We start from the raw sequence: 22,047 nt of genomic DNA on the forward strand, positions 1-22,047 counted from the left end.
CACGGTCCCCTAGCGAAGTGTCGCCACCTGTTCGAAGCCCGATTTGTCTCGTAATCGCGCCCGAACGCTCCCCGCTGTAACTCCTAGTCCTTAGTTCGCGCCCCAAGCCCGTCCGTAATGGCTTTTTCCTGTTTTATGAACCCCCTTATGCTCGAAGGCCTCCAGTTCAATGGAACGGCCGGGGAGGATGTCACGCGCTTTCTTGACCGCGTAGACAGTTTCGCAACGCTTAATGAATGGGATTCCGGAAAAAAGTTGCGAATGGTTTCTGCTTTTCTGGCAGGTTCAGCGCTTCGTTGGTTCGAAGGCTGGAAAGCTGTACAGGCAGACGAAGCAGTGACCTACGATTATTTTAAGACCCAGTTGCTCGACGAGTTTACAGACTCGGCCGATAAATTGCAGCTGAAAGAGAAAATCAAATGTCGCCTCCACACGGACGTCGAATCTGTCACGGAGTATATTCGCGACAAGGTACAAATGTTGCACCGTCTCGATCCCAACATGCCCACGGCCAAAGTTATCAAACACTTGACCAGGGGCCTCCAACCGGAATTTATGCGCGAGACGTACAGGCGAGAATACGCTTCCGTACCGGACCTTTTACGGGATTTAAAAGACGTCGAGAAGCTTCAGTTCCTTATAAGAAAACGTAAGGCTCAGGAGCTTTTGTCCGATGCTAATAAAGATTCCCTGCTGCGCCAGATGGGCGACCTTCACGCGCAGAGTCCCAGGAATATCACGTTTCAAGACACCGCAGCACCGGCTCAGGATCTCCCACGGACCGGTGGAACCCCGGACCTTGAACAGAAAGTCGCAGCCCTTCAAGCTGAACTTGACTCGCTCAATCATAAATACGAAGGGAAGTCGAACCCGAGACCTCCGTCTAATGAGACCGGTCTCGCAGAACAGTTAAAGAACTTGTCTCGGAGGATGGATGCACTTTCCAGTGCTTCTCCCAGCCAGCAGCCGCCTGATGTAAGGAGACGCGATGATTTTTATCGCGCCCCCCATAACTCCTGCGCCCACTCCTCTAAAGGTTCTTTTTGTAGCCAACACCAGTTTCGCCCGCAGTTCAACGATTGTAACAGGTCTTCCCGACATGAACAAAGCCAGCAGTGGCCGGGCGAAAATTCACGTTTCCAGCCCCCACGTTTTCAATCCCCATCGCCGCGAGTGGAACAAGGGGAACGTCGAGACGGAATTCCGTGTTCTCGAGGTTCTTACCCCCATCGCACAGCCGATGTTTGCCAGGCCAGGGAAAATATTTTAAAACGGCCACTAGCGACCGGGGGAAGAGACGTGCCAACGCCCCCAGTTGTTAACTGTCTATCCGTTCAGATGTTCCCAAACGCAGAGTTGGTATCTATTAGCGTATTGCAGGCAGGTAAACCGTATAATTTCATTCTTGATACGGGTTCTATGATTTCGGTAATTGGTGCCAAGGACGTTCCAGCAAGTGCACCACGTTTTCAGATTCCCACTCTCATACAGGGTGTGACAAGCACACCTCTTGCGGTAAAGGAGATCGCGCTTTTAACGTTTTCCGTAGATGGCTTTACATTCCGCCACCCCTTTCGCGTTCTTCCGAAGTTTGAACAGGGTGCAATTCTGGGGAACGACTTTTTAAGTAATCAGCGGGCTACTTTGGACTTCCGCACAAATCGTCTCACCCTATATCGTTTTGGATCTCCAGTCAAATCTACTCTTAGGGACACTACCCACAGGGCGTTCGACGTGTCTATCAAGCTCGCGCACATGATAAAGGCTAATCTCACTCCCGAATTTGTCGCGGCGAGGAAGATAATAGTGAAACCTCGCTCTCACCTTTGTATTCCCGTGCGCTTGGTGAATGGTATTGCCGATTCCGACACGTTATTGGAACCTGACGTGCCGTTTCAACAGAAATCTGGTTTATTAATACCCCGGGCTATTTTAAATGCACAGACCAACCTTCTCTGGATTAGCAATCCATTGACGCACAAGATTACCATTCCCAAAGGTCAGCGTCTTGGTTCGGCTGACGCTTGGGAAATCCCGGTCGCCCCGGCCGACCCGAACGGGGGCAGGGCGTGTGACACCGCCGGAATATTTCCCACCCCGGCTCGGGTGCATGTCACGACAGAAACTGAAGATGCAAGTAACGCATCTCCGGTTGACAAGCAGTTCGACATAAATCCCGACCTTACGCCCGAACAAAAACAACAATTGTTGCAGCTCTTGAATAAATATTGCCACGTTTTTTCTTGGTCCGAAACTGACGTTGGTCGAGCTACAAATTACGTACACCGCATTCGCCTGAAAGACGATGTTGTTTTCCGATCAAGGCCGTACCCGGTGCCCATTCATTTGAGAAAAGAAATGAATGAGCAAATCGACTCCCTGTTACGGCAAGGGGTCATCCGGGAATCTACGTCCCCTTACAACTCGCCTGTGTATCTCGTGCGCAAAAATAACGGGAAATACCGCATGGTGCAGGATCTTCGTGCACTGAACTCGAACACCATCTTTGATGCGATTGGTATGAACGATCTCAATGAGACTCTATATCAAATGGGCGGCAAACGTTTCTATTGTAATCTTGATTTGCACCAGTCGTATTTTCAGTTACCCCTGTCGGAAGACAGCAAGCCGTATACGGCATTCACAGTGCCAGGAAAAGGCCACTTTGAACTTAATTTTGCTGCAATGGGCGCTAGCACCAGTCCTGCCGGATTAACAAGATCGATTCACTTGGCTTGTGCACAAATGGATCCTTCCACGTTCGCCTCCTACATGGATGATCTGTACTGTTTTGCCGACGAGTTCTCGGTCTTATTGACCACCCTCGAACAACTGTTCACGTGTTTAGAGGCGGCCGGTTTGAAACTTACCCCTTCTAAATGTTCCTTCAGTTATAGCCAGATCATCGCCCTCGGGAACCGAGTTGGCCGTTTCGGTTATTCTATCTCGGATAAGATTATCGATTCTTTTACGCACTACATCCAGCCCAAAACCGTGCGTCAGGTGCGCCGCTTTTTGGGTCTTACTTCCTACGTCCGGCGGTATATTAAAAACTACTCGGACATTGCCGCACCGCTTCAGGCTTTGGTAGGAAAGAATAAGCGTTTTCAGTGGGAAAAGGAACAACAGGACGCCTTTGAAGCATTAAAAAAGGCTCTTATTACGGCCCCCGTTCTCTTGCCGTATAAGCCTGACAAAGAAGTTCGGGTTTATACTGATGCATCGACTACCGCGATTTCCGGGATATTGATGCAACAAAACTCTGAAGGGGCGTGGCTCCCTTGTGCGTACTGCTCACGAAAATTGAAAGATCACGAGACTAGGCTCGGGATCATTGAACTTGAACTGTTGGCCATTCTTTATACGTTAAAGAGCTTCAGGTTCTATCTTTTAGGACGCCACTTCTTTTTGTTTACCGATAACAAAAGTATAACGTATCTGCGCACCGCTAAATCTCTCTCCCCTAAACTCTTACGTTGGTCGTTATCGATAGATGAATATTTTTTTACGGTTTCCCATTGCCGCGGTACTCAAAATCCAGCGGACCCCTTGTCCCGGGATACTGGTATAGAACCGACCGACGACGCGCCCGAACTGGAAGAGACAAAGGTTTTATTCATGCAGGATAAAATCATTGATATTGCCTCTCATCAGCGCGCGGATGAAACCCTCGGCAGTATCATTCGCATTTTGGAGGATCCTCAGGGGGAGGGCAGCCGAGCCCCCGCCCCCCTCCAAAGGCAGGCGTGTTACCATTCCATCGAAAATGGGTTGCTCTATCGGCTCCATCGAATGGCCTCGGGTGCACAGAAGCTTCTGTGCATACCGACCGCCCTCCGTGACACGGTGATTGAATCTCTCCATTCATTGCCGACCGGAGGCGGCCACATGGGTTTTTCCAAAACTTACAATCGAGCCCTCAAAGAAATTTATTTTCCCTTCATGAAGAACTTCATACAGCGGAAAATCAGGGAATGCGCAGTGTGCCAAGCGAATAAGAAGCCGCCCGGTTATCCGGCCGGCGAGTTATTAACTTATCCGCCGCAGAAACCATTCCAATCCATCGCGATTGACTTCAGTGGCCCTTATCCCGCTTCAGGACCGCTCAGACATAAATACATACTCGCGGCGACTGACTTTTCAACCCGGTATATGGTCGCACGTTCGACTCCCGACGTGTCGGCTCAAACGGCGGCCGACTTTCTGTATGAAGAGATTATACTCCGTTGGGGGGTCCCGGAGACCGTCCATGCGGATAGAGGAAGCTCATTTACTGCTAAGCTTTTCCAGGAGTTGAATGAAAAGCTAGGAGTAAACCTCAAGTTCGCGCCCACGGCGTGTCATAATTCCTTGGGTATTCAGGAGAAAGGACATTGCAGTTTGCAACAGATTCTCAAGAACTATGTAAATTCGTCCCACACTAATTGGGAAATGTATCTTGGCCCCGCCCTCTTTTCTTATAATACGGCCCGCCAGCAGAATATGCGTTTTTCGGCATTCTATCTTTTGCATGGTTTCGAACCCCGTACTCCCTGGTCCGCGATGCTCCATAGGAGCGTGTGTGCAAGCGTAGATAATGAAATGAGATTTAAAATCCTGGATAAGGCACGTGCAGCGGCCGCAGAACATCTCCAAGCTCGCCACCACGCCGTTAAGCCAGCTTATGACCGACGACATTCTCAAATCTCGTTTAATAAGGGCGATGAAGTTCTTATTTTCGATGCCACCCAGCGCATCGGAACTTCTAGAAAATTTTCTGGACGTTTCACCGGGCCTGGTACTGTAATCGAACGCGTTCACCCTAATTCGTATCGGGTCCAATTCACAAATAAGCGCGGTCAGGTGATTATTGACGAGATCGGGATACAGCGTCTTAAACTGTATCATCCGCCCCATGAAGATTAGCGAACACCGGGGATAAAGGAAGGTTGCAACCCCCCCCCCCCCTTTGGCTACTTACCGGCGGTCACCTATAACTTATGCTTTATATCAGTGGTCAATGAGCAGCAACGACCAGACAGGCAATTTTTTTTTACAATAATTTTAACTTCATACATAAATCGCTAATAAATAAATATCTCCCTTATGCGAAAATGTTGTGAAAGGTATTGTTTTTCGCCAATCCCCGCAGCTGCACGTAGTGCAGACTGTACGTCACCCACACCAGAATAATGACGGTCACGAAGAGGTCAGATGTTCAATAACACTATGAGTGTTTTTACGTAGCGCACAGTGTAGTAGTTTCAACGGTAAGTTAACAAGTAAGTCGAAATGCGCTTATTATATTATATACAAGTCCCCCCAGGGGCACCTTCTGTTTAACAGAGGGGAAAGGACGACGCAAGCCGAAGGCTTTTGAAATGTTTATCAAGTCGTGTGCTGAGCACACGATTAATGACTTACACGAAGTAAATTCTTCACGAGTTTGGTGTGCGGATGGACGAAACTGGCGTTAAAAATACGTTCACATTTTTACGCATATTACTTTTTTTGCATTTCAGTGGAAGGATTTAATAGATTTTATACAAATAGTACCTTGTCGCTTGCACGGGAAACTATACCTCACCGTACCTTCGTAATAATTGTGCTCAGAGTTCTTTCAAGTTACATTAAATATAGAGAGATAAATAACGACGACAGAGACAATGAATAACGCCAATGAAGAGACAATGAATAAATAAATCAGTACATGAAGCGAAGTCGGCTTCATTAAGTAATCAAGCGACGGTTAGATTATTATTATCCCGTTTAGTCAGAAGAGTTGTAGTTTGCTCCCACTTCAATAATTCAATACTTCAATAAGTATTTAGTTACTGACAGCATAGACCTACAATATGGCGTTACTTGTATCATAACAGTTTTAACTTTGTTTTTCTCAACGGTGCAAGCGTTAAGTTTTAAAGAAATAATTCGTTAAGCACGTACTGATCACTATAGTTTGGTACTTTCATCTTTATAACGATAATAGCGATTTGTTTGTTTTTATTTATAAGCTGCCTGCTTCATCGTTTCCCGCTCACGACCCGCTTTCCCGCAGTCTCCTGCTGCAGCTCATTTTACTAGGACTATAATAAGCGAAAATAGCATCGATACTTATCACTTATGAAAACATAGGCTTTACCATAGTAAATGCAGCCATACATATTAGCGTACTATCCCAAGTCAGTGCTCTCTCGGAGCTGGAAGTGCGTACTCAACACCACGCTCCGCGCTCCTATGTCAATGTGATCCACCCTCCCGCGAACGCTCGCGTGCAGGACGAGGTCCTGGATTTCTCACCGCCGTTTCACATTCCCCAAGCGGGGGAAAGGCCTATTTCATTTATCGCCCATCTCTCGTATGATAACCTTTCCCTATTTTAAACCATCCTTTTTGATGGGCAGAGAGTCGTTCCGGCGACCCACTTTTCAGCACCTGTTTATGTCTTGACTCAGGAAAAAGGGATGCGTTTGTTTATCACAACAGGCATGGTGACCTGGAACTGCATTGAACGGCGTCTGAAATTCTGCTGAATTTTCTCGACCCCGTGTTGGTAATCAGGAGGCAACTCCATTCGAATCCACGCCGGTAGCGCCCGCCGTCGCAGCTCGCTCTCAAGAACGAAACATTTTTCGAAGTACGTTCGTTTGTTCCCCGGCATATTTTCTCACCTTCCGTGGCAGCAACCCCCCCCCCCTTTCCGTCGCGCACCCCGCAGATATCACGCGCTGGAAACCTCCCCGCTCGCCTTTCGCGACAGCAAATGCAGATCCTTTCCCGCTACGGAAAATATGAACTTTGGCCGGAGCCGAACCAAGGTTGCCAGTGCAATCTATATCAATTTTTTTAAAGACCGTCTCGCTTGACTCAACGGTGATACATCCACACGTAACCCCCTTCGCCACCACCCCCCCTTTTGCACATCAGCAGGATAGGCGATTGCAGTTATTTCGCCCGTTTTCTCTGAACTGTTTCTCTCAGTAACTGACCTTTTCTCCACTTCCAATCACCTCCCGGCATTACAATTCAGTGTTGCCAGCCCTAACCGTCTGGTTTCCAATCCGCCGTCTTTCAACTCCTAAGAACGAAAAATTCACTCAAGACGAATTGCGCATGAAACGTCGCCAGTAGGTTTCGGACATCGGACCTCGCATACGCCTGGGAAAATCACGTTCCGCCCAGGAATTCAGAAAAGACAGGACTCAAATTACTTTGCCAGAGCCGTGAATCCTGCACGACGACCTGTATTCTGTACCCTCCTATGCCAGGTTTCATATATTGCTAGCCGCAAAACAAGGGCACAATTATCCGTTCACTTTCTTAGAACCTAGTTTTTTTTTGTTTAACTTAAATAACAAAACATGGAAACGAATATTCCACATTGGGTTTTTAAAATTTCGTCTCGTTGAATGGTGCTTTACTTCGAACATTACATTCTAACGTTTACGTCAGCCTATCGATGTAACCCCTTGACATTTGAAAACCGTTTATTCACTTGATAAGTGACACTTTTTAAGGGTTATTACAGTGCTCAGCCATTTTCCTTCCGCATTTTATTACGTTAATTCCAGGGAATTTGCATTTGGGTTAATCTTTTCAGCGGCATTCAGAAAACGGTTACCTTCGCTAACCACGACGATAATACCCGCCTTTCGGCGGTACAGTTTCAATTATGTTTCAGTTATTTATAACTTCCACACTCACTTCTCGTGGCAAGCAGCCAATTATTTTCCTTATTTTAATTCTCGGCACATTTAATTTATTACCTGTAATACATATATTCCACTTATGCTTTCAATTCAGCCAGAATGAATTCTCGCGTTTTACAACAACGTTACAGAAATGTATTCCCTAATATATTTTTTTTTATAGAGGCATCATCTTATGAACATTAATTACATTTTCCTTCGTTTATTGCGTACGCTCGCCCGTACTGGGACCTACAATCGGTTACATTCTCGAAATAAATCGTCGCTTGAACCGATACCTTTGCCTAATCGCAACAAATCTTATTACCATAGCATTCACGCTGTCGTGAAGGAACATATAGATTACTTTATTGCCCTTGTGTTTTTGATTCATTTTCGAACCCCCATTTTATTCGTATTTACGCCATTTTTGTTTTTTTTTGTCAATTTATTACCCTTTGTACACTAAGGTAAATACTTCCCACCCTCCATTGCCGTCAACGTTAACTACAGAGGACGGGACATTTCCTTTGTTGCAAGTTCATCGCCACTCTCGGGAAAATAACGTCCTTTATCAATTTAATCTTTTTATCATTATTATTATTATTATTATTATTATTATTATTATTATTATTATTATTATTATTATTATTATTATTATTATTATTGTTCTAGCCCCGTTCACACGTCCCCATTTTAACGAATAACCTTTGGGCTAGTGCTTTGCTTTTGCAATTGCTTATTTTAAAGACTAACTTTTAAACTTAACCCCCCCACCCTCCATATACCTTGCGTTTTATTGCAATTTTTTTTCACATTTTCTAGATTTTCGCTTCACTCGCGATATTTTGGATTTATTCAAGAAGTAACGTTTCAGTTTGCACCCCTACTTTTTTAAACGATCTGGTCTGGTTTTCCTGTTCATTTTTCAGCTGCCCCTTACCCTACCTATTCACACCGTTCGTCTCAGCCCAGCAAGGACTGTTGCTGCGGTTTGAAGCAGAGATCACAACAGATGCATCCAGCATCCCCAGGAATCATCATGTTCCGGATCAGCATCTTCCAGAGGTTCGTCCCCTCCAGGACAAAAGTGCACCCCCTCCCTACTGGAACTACCATTCTTGCGACGCGTGATCATCAGACGTTTTTCGAGTTCAGAAGTGCATCATCCCCCCTGAACTTTTCATCTTCGTGATCATCACGTTCCTGAGATGCAAGCACCAGTTATTCTTGCTACCCGCGATCACCATAAGTGGTTTGTCTACAGCAGTGCGCTCCAACTCCCAACGACTCATAATAATTAGTGATCAGCGGCTTATAGAAGTCATCAGTGTTGATGGACAGCTATCACCAGCATCCCCATCAGAATTCATCAGTTTGGAGAGCAGAGTTCCTCCGACACCCCGTCAGCTTTTATCATGGGGATGACCATTACTTACCAGATAACCCCCCCCCCCCCCAGTCATCAGTTTCGGGACCAGCAACGCCCCAGTGCCTTCGTCACACTTCAGAATTCACGTTGCCGCCGCTGTTCGTCTGTCCATTCTAGGTTCTTCACGACGCCCCCCCCTCCCTCGTCGAGTCTTCACTATTTGGCTCCAGTGCCCATCTCCGCACCACATCTCACCTCCAAGTGCGTCGTTCAGTGCTCACCCTTAACCCCCAGGAAAGCACCCAGTCTGCAGTCGACAGTGTCACCCCCCTCCTGATGGCAAGGATTCTTCACACATGTTCGTGGGTTCGACACCGGTTCCAGGTTTGCCCAACATACATCGCGCGCGTCGTGTGTTTGGGTCCAATCACCGGAAAATGTGAAAATGGACGCTCTACCAGTGCCGTTTTCGCGTGTCTATTCCTTCTGGACTCCCACTGTTCGCGAGTCAGAACCTTTCCCTCAGTGTGTTCTCCTTCGTCCAGGAATAGCCTTTCGGTGACGTTTTTCGGACTCATTGGATAAACTTGTTTCCAGTTTCCGATATATCTCCTCTGTGCGTGTGTCGCGTCGCGTATACAAATGCGTGTGTCCGCATCGATTCGTGTGCTCCGTGTGTTCCTGGTTTGACTCTCGTCGCCGGATCTTCAAGAACATTTCGCCGATCTCCGTTAGCAATGGACGCTCGCCATCGCGATTGCTAATGGGGTATCCTTCAGCTACATCAAGAACGCTACCTAAGTGTCTTTTTTTCTGTTTCCCTCTGGCCAACCAACATTTCGGCCAGGACTATATGTCAAAAACACAAACTCGAAGTGTCACATTGGGAATCAGTTTTTTTTTCAGACCGGCAGACAGACTTAAATAATTTTCTACCTCAATTTCTGCCACTACTGTTATTATTATTTTTCCTTTTCAAATTATGTGTATTAACTAAACAGACAATAGTTTGGGGGCGGAACGCCCCATGTATATATATCATATCGCAATTTGAATGTTTGTACTTGTGAACCCTTCAGGTTGATCCTGTTGTATCTTATTGCATGATTTTTTTCTTGGATATTGATACCAAGTTTTTTTTAGGTGATATAGACATTCCCCCGTTAATCTCCGTGTTTTCCGAACGATGCGCAATGGAATTAACCTTGCCCAGGAAGCAAAGATACATTTTCTTCTCTCTTACGAGTGCTTCAGTGTTTGCGTGTGCTCCGTGCGTACAGTGATAAACACCGCTACGGTGACACCATGAGAAATGGCGAGTCAGCATCAGCTGACCCCGCGTAGTACGCGTGCCATCAATGTTGTTTATAATCCAGCATGTTAAGATCTTTAAGTGCATGATTTTTGGTTGTGTGTAAAATTTATTTTTCCTTACACCCACCCTTGTATAATAGTATTTTTTTTTTTTTTTGGGTTGGTATAAATAAATTATCTTCTAGAGTTGACTGGTATGGCCGGGCTCGCGTTACAAAAAATTAACTTCCCTGCGTGAATTGAATTATTTGCCCCAGGCAGGTGTGTCGTATCATGCCCAAGGCATGACTCGAATCCGGGACCCCGGACGCCATAGTCCGATAGCCTAATCATTTCAAAAAAAGGGCCCGAGTATGAAAGAAGCTGGAAAGAGCTTCTTTCAAGCAAATGTCACCTGCGATCTTCAGCGGATGTAAAAATCCGCTGATACGAATGCTTCCGGAATCGCAGGGAAGATACTGCAAACACAGCCTTACGCTGAAAGCACCGTTATTGAGAGACACGGTCTCTCAACGGCCGAAGTTCGAATTTTATTTAAATAGCTCGGGAGAATATTTCTCTCCCCAGTCGGTATCTGAAATCTATCGCGTGCACAGTTAGTGCCTCGGAATTATACAAGTTGTTGAACTAAGAAAGTTATGGTGTGAATAGTTGTTACCGAACGTTACAAAAGGAGTTACAGCGAGGAGTAGTACAATATCGGAAAGGAGTTTTATTTCAGAAGAGTTCACGAGAGTTTCATCAACGAACCAGCGAGTCGATCGTCACTTCCAGATCTACAGGTAACGAACGTTCCTCTATCCTTGTCTTTCATTCTCTCACACCCTTGCCAGACCAGTCAATTGTAGTCTTTAAAGTTAAACGTGAGTGTTCTTATTTCACGGGGCTAGCCCCCTTGCTTGGTTAAATGTAGACGTAGCTTTTCAGAGTTATACCCCCTCTTACGATACACCTCTCGCAGCAAAATAACCTCGAATTATCAGGCTTCACATAGCCTATCTACGATCCCTTAATTTAAAAACAATCGGGTGATTGTACGATATGCGAGTTTGAAATTTCATATAATGTATTTGTTAAACGGAAGGCCTTAGTATGTATTACATTGTTCCAACAATCAAAGTGTTTATTTCAAATCTAAAAGACGACGACTAAAATCATGCACAAATAGATTGTTTCCTTTATTGTTATGAGAGTTTCCATAGTAACTAAACATGAATATTACACATGGATTAAATTTTTTATGACGAGGCAATAGAGATCTTCGACCTGATTACATTGAGTGTAAAACCACGTCTGTATCTTCTATAGTAACGGAGATGTGCTCGTTTGAAATTTTATATAATGTATTTGTAAAACGTGAGGCCTTAGTATGAATTACATTATTTCAACAATCAAAGTGGTTATTTCAAATCTCCACGACGACGACTACAATCATGGACAAATAGATTGTTTACCTTATTGCTATGAGAGTTTCCATAGTAACTAATCATGAATATTACACATGGATTATTTTCTTCCAGATGAGGCAAAAGAGATCATCGACCTGATTAAATTGAGGTTAAAACCACTTCTGTATCTTCTATAGTAACGGAGATAAGCGCGTTTGAAATTTTATATAATGTTTTGTAAAACGTGAGGCCTTAGTATGTATTACATTGTTTCAACAATCAAAGTGTTTATTTCAAATCTAAAAGACGACGACTACAATCATGCACAAATAGATTGTTTACTTTATTGTTATGAGAGATTCCATAGTAACTAATCATGAATATTACACATGGACTAAATTTTTCCAGATGAGGCAAAATAGATCTTCGAACTGATTACATTGAGTGTAAAACCACTTCTGTATCTTCTATAGTAACGGAGATATGCGAGTTTGAAATTTTATATATTGTATTTGTAAAACGTGAGGCCTTGGTATGTATTACATTGTTTCAACAATCAAAGTGGTTATTTCAAATCTCCTCGACGACGACTCCAATCATACACAAATAGATTGTTTACTTTATTGTTATGAGAGTTTTCATAGTAACTAAACATGAATATTACACATGGATTAAATTTTTTATGATGAGGCAATAGAAATCTTCGACCTGATTACATTGAGTGTAAAACCACGTCTGTCTTAAAGTAACGGAGATATGCGGGTTTGAAATTGTATATAACGTATTTGTAAAACTTGAGGCCTTAGTATGAATTACATTATTTCAACAATCAAAGTGGTTATTTCAAATCTCCACGACGACGACAACAATCATGCACAAATAGATTCTTTACTTTATTGTTATGAGAGTTTCCATAGTAACTAGGCATGAATATTACACATGGATTAAATATTTTTTGATGAGGCAATAGAGTTATCTTCGACCTGATTACATTGAGTGTAAAACCACGTCTGTATCTTCTATAGTAACGGAGATATGTGAGTTTGAAATTTTATATAATGTTTTGTAAAACGTGAGGCCTTAGTATGTATTACATTGTTTCAACAATCAAAGTGTTTATTTCAAATGTCCAAGACGACGACTACAATCATGCACAAATAGATTGTTTCCTTTTTTGTTATGAGAGTTTCCATAGTAACTAAGCATGAATATTACACATGGATTAAATTTTTTATGATGAGGCAATAAAGATCTTCGACCTGATTACATTGAGTGTAAAACCACGTCTGTATCTTCTTTAGTAACGGGGATATGCGAGTTTGAAATTTTATATAATGTTTTGTAAAACGTGAGGCCTTAGTATGTATTACATTGTTTCAACAATCAAAGTGTTTATTTCAAATGTCCAAGACGACGACTACAATCATGCACAAATAGATTGTTTACTTTATTGTTATGAGAGTTTCCATAGTAACTAATCATGAATATTACACATGGACTAAATTTTTCCAGATGAGGCAAAATAGATCTTCGAACTGATTACATTGAGTGTAAAACCACTTCTGTATCTTCTATAGTAACGGAGATATGCGAGTTTGAAATTTTATATAATGTATTTGTAAAACGTGAGGCCTTAGTATGTATTACATTGTTTCAACAATCAAAGTGGTTATTTCAAATCTCCTCGACGACTACACCAATCATACACAAATAGATTGTTTATTTTATTGTAATGAGAGATTCCATAGTAACTATGCATGAATATTAAACATGTATTATATGTTTTGTGATGAGGCAAAAGAGATCATCGACCTGATTAAATTGAGGGTAAAACCACTTCTGTATCTTCTATAGTAACGGAGATATGCGCGTTTGAAATTTTATATAATGTTTTGTAAAACGTGAGGCCTCAGTATGTATTACATTGTTTCAACAATCAAAGTGTTTATTTCAAATCTAAAAGACGACGACTAAAATCATGCACAAATAGATTGTTTCCTTTTTTGTTATGAGAGTTTCCATAGTAACTAAGCATGAATATTACACATGGATTAAATTTTTATGATGAGGCAATAAAGATCTTCGACCTGATAACATTGAGTGTAAAACCACGTCTGTATCTTCTATAGTAACGGGGATATGCGAGTTTGAAATTTTATATAATGTTTTGTAAAACGTGAGGCCTTAGTATGTATTACATTGTTTCAACAATCAAAGTGGTTATTTCAAATCTGCACGACGACGACTACAATCATGGACAAATAGATTGTTTACTTTATTGTTATGAGAGTTTGCATAGTAACTAAACATGAATATTACACATGGATTAAATTTTTTATGATGAGGCAATAGAAATGTTCGACCTGATTACATTGAGTGTAAAACCACATCTGTATCTACTATAGTAACGGAGATTTGCGAGTTTGAAATTTTATATAATGTATTTGTAAAACGTCAGGCCTTAGTATGAATTAGATTGTATCAACAATCAAAGTGGTTATTTCAAATCTCCTCGACGACGACTCCAATCATACACAAATAGATTGTTTACTTTATTGTAATGAGAGATTCCATAGTAACTAAGCATGAATATTACACATGTATTAATTTTTTTGTGATGAGGCAATTGAGATCGTCGACCTGATAACATTGAGTGTAAAACCACGTCTGTATCTTCTAAAGTAACGGAGATATGCGGGTTTGAAATTGTATATAATTTATTTGTAAAACTTGAGGCCTTAGTATGAATTACATTATTTCAACAATCAAAGTGGTTATTTCAAATCTCCACGACGACGACAACAATCATGCACAAATAGATTCTTTACTTTATTGTTATGAGAGTTTCCATAGTAACTAAGCATGAATATTACACATGGATTAAATATTTTATGATGAGGCAATAGAGTTATCTTCGACCTGATTACATTGAGTGTAAAACCACGTCTGTATCTTCTATAGTAACGGAGATATGCGAGATTGAAATTTTATATAATGTTTTGTAAAACGTGAGGCCTTAGTGTGTATTACATTGTTTCAACAATCAAAGTGTTTATTTCAAATGTCCAAGACGACGACTACAATCATGCACAAATAGATTGTTTACTTTATTGTTATGAGAGATTCCATAGTAACTAATCATGAATATTACACATGGACTAAATTTTTCCAGATGAGGCAAAATAGATCTTCGAACTGATTACATTGAGTGTAAAACCACTTCTGTATCTTCTATAGTAACGGAGATATGCGAGTTTGAAATTTTATATATTGTATTTGTAAAACGTGAGGCCTTAGTATGTATTACATTGTTTCAACAATCAAAGTGGTTATTTCAAATCTCCTCGACGACGACTCCAATCATACACAAATAGATTGTTTACTTTATTGTTATGAGAGTTTCCATAGTAACTAAACATGAATATTACACATGGATTAAATTTTTTATGATGAGGCAATAGAAATCTTCGACCTGATTACATTGAGTGTAAAACCACGTCTGTATCTTCTAAAGTGACGGAGATATGCGGGTTTGAAATTGTATATAATGTATTTGTAAAACTTGAGGCCTTAGTATGAATTACATTATTTCAACAATCAAAGTGGTTATTTCAAATCTCCACGACGACGACAACAATCATGCACAAATAGATTCTTTACTTTATTGTTATGAGAGTTTCCATAGTAACTAAGCATGAATATTACACATGGATTAAATATTTTTTGATGAGGCAATAGAGTTATCTTCGACCTGATTACATTGAGTGTAGAACCACGTCTGTATCTTCTATAGTAACGGAGATATGCGAGTTTGAAATTTTATATAATGTTTTGTAAAACGTGAGGCCTTAGTATGTATTACATCGTTTCAACAATCAAAGTGTTTATTTCAAATGTCCAAGACGACGACTACAATCATGCACAAATAGATTGTTTCCTTTTGTGTTATGAGAGTTTCCATAGTAACTAAGCATGAATATTACACATGGATTAAATTTTTTATGATGAGGCAATAAAGATCTTCGACCTGATTACATTGAGTGTAAAACCACGTCTGTATCTTCTTTAGTAACGGGGATATGCGAGTTTGAAATTTTATATAATGTTTTGTAAAACGTGAGGCCTTAGTATGTATTACATTGTTTCAACAATCAAAGTGTTTATTTCAAATGTCCAAGACGACGACTACAATCATGCACAAATAGATTGTTTACTTTATTGTTATGAGAGTTTCCATAGTAACTAATCATGAATATTACACATGGACTAAATTTTTCCAGATGAGGCAAAATAGATCTTCGAACTGATTACATTGAGTGTAAAACCACTTCTGTATCTTCTATAGTAACGAAGATATGCGAGTTTGAAATATTATATAATGTATTTGTAAAACGTGAGGCCTTAGTAAGTATTACATTGTTTCAACAATCAAAGTGGTTATTTCAAATCTCCTCGACGACTACTCCAATCATACACAAATAGATTGTTTACTTTATTGTAATGAGAGATTCCATAGTAACTAAGCATGAATATTAAACATGTATTAAATGTTTTGTGATGAGGCAAAGGAGATCATCGACCTGATTAAATTGAGGGTAAAACCACTTCTGTATCTTCTATAGTAACGGAGATATGCGCGTTTGAAATTTTATATAATGTTTTGTAAAACGTGAGGCCTCAGTATGTATTACATTGTTTCAACAATCAAAGTGTTTATTTCAAATCTAAAAGACGACGACTAAAATCATGCACAAATAGATTGTTTCCTTTTTTGTTATGAGAGTTTCCATAGTAACTAAGCATGAATATTACACATGGATTAAATTTTTTATGATGAGGCAATAAAGATCTTTGACCTGATAACATTGAGTGTAAAACCACGTCTGTATCTTCTATAGTAACGGGGATATGCGAGTTTGAAATTTTATATAATGTTTTGTAAAACGTGAGGCCTTAGTATGTATTACATTGTTTCAACAATCAAATTGGTTATTTCAAATCTGCACGACGACGACTACAATCATGGACAAATAGATTGTTTACTTTATTGTTATGAGAGTTTCCATAGTAACTAAACATGAATATTACACATGGATTAAATTTTTTATGATGAGGCAATAGAAATCTTCGACCTGATTACATTGAGTGTAAAACCACATCTGTATCTTCTAAAGTAACGGAGATATGCGGGTTTGAAATTGTATATAATTTATTTGTAAAACTTGAGGCCTTAGTATGAATTACATTATTTCAACAATCAAAGTGGTTATTTCAAATCTCCACGACGACGACAACAATCATGCACAAATAGATTCTTTACTTTATTGTAATGAGAGATTCCATAGTAACTAAGCATGAATATTACACATGTATTAATTTTTTTGTGATGAGGCAATTGAGATCATCGACCTGATAACATTGAGTGTAAAACCACGTCTGTATCTTCTAAAGTAACGGAGATATGCAAGTTTGAAATTGTATATAATTTATTTGTAAAACTTGAGGCCTTAGTATGAATTACATTATTTCAACAATCAAAGTGGTTATTTCAAATCTCCACGACGACGACAACAATCATGCACAAATAGATTCTTTACTTTATTGTTATGAGAGTTTCCATAGTAACTAAGCATGAATATTACACATGGATTAAATATTTTATGATGAGGCAATAGAGTTATCTTCGACCTGATTACATTGAGTGTAAAACCACGTCTGTATCTTCTATAGTAACGGAGATATGCGAGATTGAAATTTTATATAATGTTTTGTAAAACGTGAGGCCTTAGTGTGTATTACATTGTTTCAACAATCAAAGTGTTTATTTCAAAGGTCCAAGACGACGACTACAATCATGCACAAATAGATTGTTTACTTTATTGCTATGAGAGTTTCCATAGTAACTAATCATGAATATTACACATGGATTAATTTTTTCCAGATGAGGCAAAAGAGATCATCGACCTGATTAAATTGAGAGTAAAACCACTTCTGTATCTTCTATAGTAACGGAGATATACGCGTTTGAAATTTCATATAATATTTTGTAAAACGTGAGGCCTCAGTATGTATTATATTGTTTCAACAATCAAAGTGTTTATTTCAAATCTAAAAGACGACGACTAAAATCATGCACAAATAGATTGTTTCCTTTTTTGTTATGAGAGTTTCCATAGTAACTAAGCATGAATATTACACATGGATTAAATTTTTTATGATGAGGCAAAATAGATCTTTGAACTGATTACATTGAGTGTAAAACCACTTCTGTATCTTCTATAGTAACGGAGATATGCGAGTTTGAAATTTTATATATTGTATTTGTAAAACGTGAGGCCTTAGTATGTATTACATTGTTTCAACAATCAAAGTGGTTATTTCAAATCTCCTCGACGACGACTCCAATCATACACAAATAGATTGTTTACTTTTTTGTTATGAGAGTTTCCATAGTAACTAAGCAAGAATATTACACATGGATTAAATTTTTTATGATGAGGCAATAAAGATCTTCGACCTGATTACATTGAGTGTAAAACCACGCCTGTATCTTCTTTAGTAACGGGGATATGCGAGTTTGAAATTTTATATAATGTTTTGTGAAACGTGAGGCCTTAGTATGTATTACATTGTTTCAACAATCAAAGTGTTTATTTCAAATGTCCAAGACGACGACTACAATCATGCACAAATAGAATGTTTACTTTATTGTTATGAGAGTTTCCATAGTAACTAATCATGAATATTACACATGGACTAAATTTTTCCAGATGAGGCAAAATAGATCTTCGAACTGATTACATGGAGTGTAAAACCACTTCTGTATCTTCTATAGTAACGGAGATATGCGAGTTTGAAATTTTATATAATGTATTTGTAAAACGTGAGGCCTTAGTATGTATTACATTGTTTCAACAATCAAAGTGGTTATTTCAAATCTCCTCGACGACTACTCCAATCATACACAAATAGATTGTTTACTTTATTGTAATGAGAGATTCCATAGTAACTAAGCATGAATATTAAACATGTATTAAATGTTTTGTGATGAGGCAAAAGAGATCATCGACCTGATTAAATTGAGGGTAAAACCACTTCTGTATCTTCTATAGTAACGGAGATATGCGCGTTTGAAATTTTATATAATGTTTTGTAAAACGTGAGGCCTCAGTATGTATTACATTGTTTCAACAATCAAAGTGTTTATTTCAAATCTAAAAGACGACGACTAAAATCATGCACAAATAGATTGTTTCCTTTTTTGTTATGAGAGTTTCCATAGTAACTAAGCATGAATATTACACATGGATTAAATTTTTTATGATGAGGCAATAAAGATCTTCGACCTGATAACATTGAGTGTAAAACCACGTCTGTATCTTCTATAGTAACGGGGATATGCGAGTTTGAAATGTTATATAATCTTTTGTAAAACGTGAGGCCATAGTATGTATTACATTGTTTCAACAATCAAAGTGTTTATTTCAAATGTCCAAGACGACGACTACAATCATGCACAAATAGATTGTTTACTTTATTGTTATGAGAGATTCCATAGTAACTAATCATGAATATTACACATGGACTAAATTTTTCCAGATGAGGCAAAATAGATCTTCGAACTGATTACATTGAGTGTAAAACCACTTGTGTATCTTCTATAGTAACGGAGATATGCGTATTTGAAATTTTATATATTGTATTTGTAAAACGTGAGGCCTTAGTATGTATTATATTGTTTCAACAATCAAAGTGGTTATTTCAAATCTCCTCGACGACGACTCCAATCATACACAAATAGATTGTTTACTTTAGTGTAATGAGAGATTCCACAGTAACTAAGCATGAATATTAAACATGTATTAAATTTTTTGTGATGAGGCAATTGAGATCTTCGACCTGATAACATTGAGTGTAAAACCACGTCTGTATCTTCTATAGTAACGGAGATATGCGCGTTTGAAATTGTATATAATGTATTAGTAAAACTTGAAGCCTTAGTATGAATTACATTATTTCAACAATCAAAGTGGTTATTTCAAATCTCCACGACGACGACAACAATCATGCACAAATAGATTCTTTACTTTATTGTTATGAGAGTTTCCATAGTAACTAAGCATGAATATTACACATGGATTAAATATTTTATGATGAGGCAATAAAGTTATCTACGACCTGATTACATTGAGTGAAAAACCACATCTGTATCTTCTATAGTAACGGAGATATGCGCGTTTGAAATTTTATATAATGTATTTGTAAAACGTGAGGCCTTAGTATGTATTACATTGTTCCAACAATCAAAGTGGTTATTTCAAATCTCCAAAACGACGACTACAATCATGCACAAATAGATTGTTTCCTTTTCTGTTATGAGAGTTTCCATGGTAACTAAGCATGTATATTACACATGGATTAAATTTTTTATGACGAGGCAATAGAGATCTTCGACCTGATTACATTGAGTGTAAGACCACGTATGTATTTTCTATAGTAACGGAGATGTGCTCGTTTGAAATTTTATATAATGTATTTGTAAAACGTGAGGCCTTAGTATGAATTACATTATTTCAACAATCAAAGTGGTTATTTCAAATCTCCACGACGACGACTACAATCATGGACAAATAGATTGTTTACTTTATTGTTATGAGAGTTTCCATAGTAACTAAACATGAATATTACACATGGATTAAATTTTTTATGATGAGGCAATATAAATCTTCGACCTGATTACATTGAGTGTAAAACCACATCTGTATCTACTATAGTAACGGAGATTTGCGAGTTTGAAATTTTATATAATGTATTTGTAAAACGTCAGGCCTTAGTATGAATTAGATTGTATCAACAATCAAAGTGGTTATTTCAAATCTCCTCGACGACGACTCCAATCATACACAAATAGATTGTTTACTTTATTGTAATGAAGATTCCATAGTAACTAAGCATGAATATTAAACACGTATTAATTTTTTTGTGATGAGGCAATTGAGATCTTCGACCTGATAACATTGAGTGTAAAACCACGTCTGTATCTTATAAAGTAACGGAGATATGCGGGTTTGAAATTGTATATAATGTATTTGTAAAACTTGAGGCCTTAGTATGAATTACATTATTTCAACAATCAAAGTGGTTATTTCAAATCTCCACGACGACGACAACAATCATGCACAAATAGATTCTTTACTTTATTGTTATGAGAGTTTCCATAGTAACTAAGCATGAATATTACACATGGATTAAATATTTTTTGATGAGGCAATAGAGTTATCTTCGACCTGATTACATTGAGTGTAAAACCACATCTGTATCTTCTATAGTAACGGAGATATGCGAGATTGAAATTTTATATAATGTTTTGTAAAACGTGAGGCCTTAGTGTGTATTACATTGTTTCAACAATCAAAGTGTTTATTTCAAAGGTCCAAGACGACGACTACAATCATGCACAAATAGATTGTTTACTTTATTGCTATGAGAGTTTCCATAGTAACTAATCATGAATATTACACATGGATTAATTTTTTCCAGATGAGGCAAAAGATATCATCGACCTGATTAAATTGAGAGTAAAACCACTTCTGTATCTTCTATAGTAACGGAGATATGCGCGTTTGAAATTTTATATAATATTTTGTAAAACGTGAGGCCTCAGTATGTATTACATTGTTTCAACAATCAAAGTGTTTATTTCAAATCTAAAAGACGACGACTAAAATCATGCACAAATAGATTGTTTCCTTTTTTGTTATGAGAGTTTCCATAGTAACTAAGCATGAATATTACACATGGATTAAATTTTTTATGATGAGGCAATAAAGATCTTCGACCTGATTACATTGAGTGTAAAACCACGTCTGTATCTTCTATAGTAACGGGGATATGCGAGTTTGAAATTTTATATAATGTTTTGTAAAACGTGAGGCCTTAGTATGTATTACATTGTTTCAACAATCAAAGTGTTTATTTCAAATGTCCAAGACGACGACTACAATCATGCACAAATAGATTGTTTACTTTATTGTTATGAGAGATTCCATAGTAACTAATCATGAATATTACACATGGACTAAATTTTTCCAGATGAGGCAAAATAGATCTTTGAACTGATTACATTGAGTGTAAAACCACTTCTGTATCTTCTATAGTAACGGAGATATGCGAGTTTGAAATTTTATATATTGTATTTGTAAAACGTGAGGCCTTAGTATGTATTACATTGTTTCAACAATCAAAGTGGTTATTTCAAATCTCCTCGACGACGACTCCAATCATACACAAATAGATTGTTTACTTT

The sequence above is a fragment of the Lepisma saccharinum genome, chromosome 14, assembly GCF_977018435.1.
Source record: "Lepisma saccharinum chromosome 14, izLepSacc3.1, whole genome shotgun sequence".
NCBI classification, from domain to species: Eukaryota; Metazoa; Arthropoda; class Insecta; order Zygentoma; family Lepismatidae; genus Lepisma; species Lepisma saccharinum.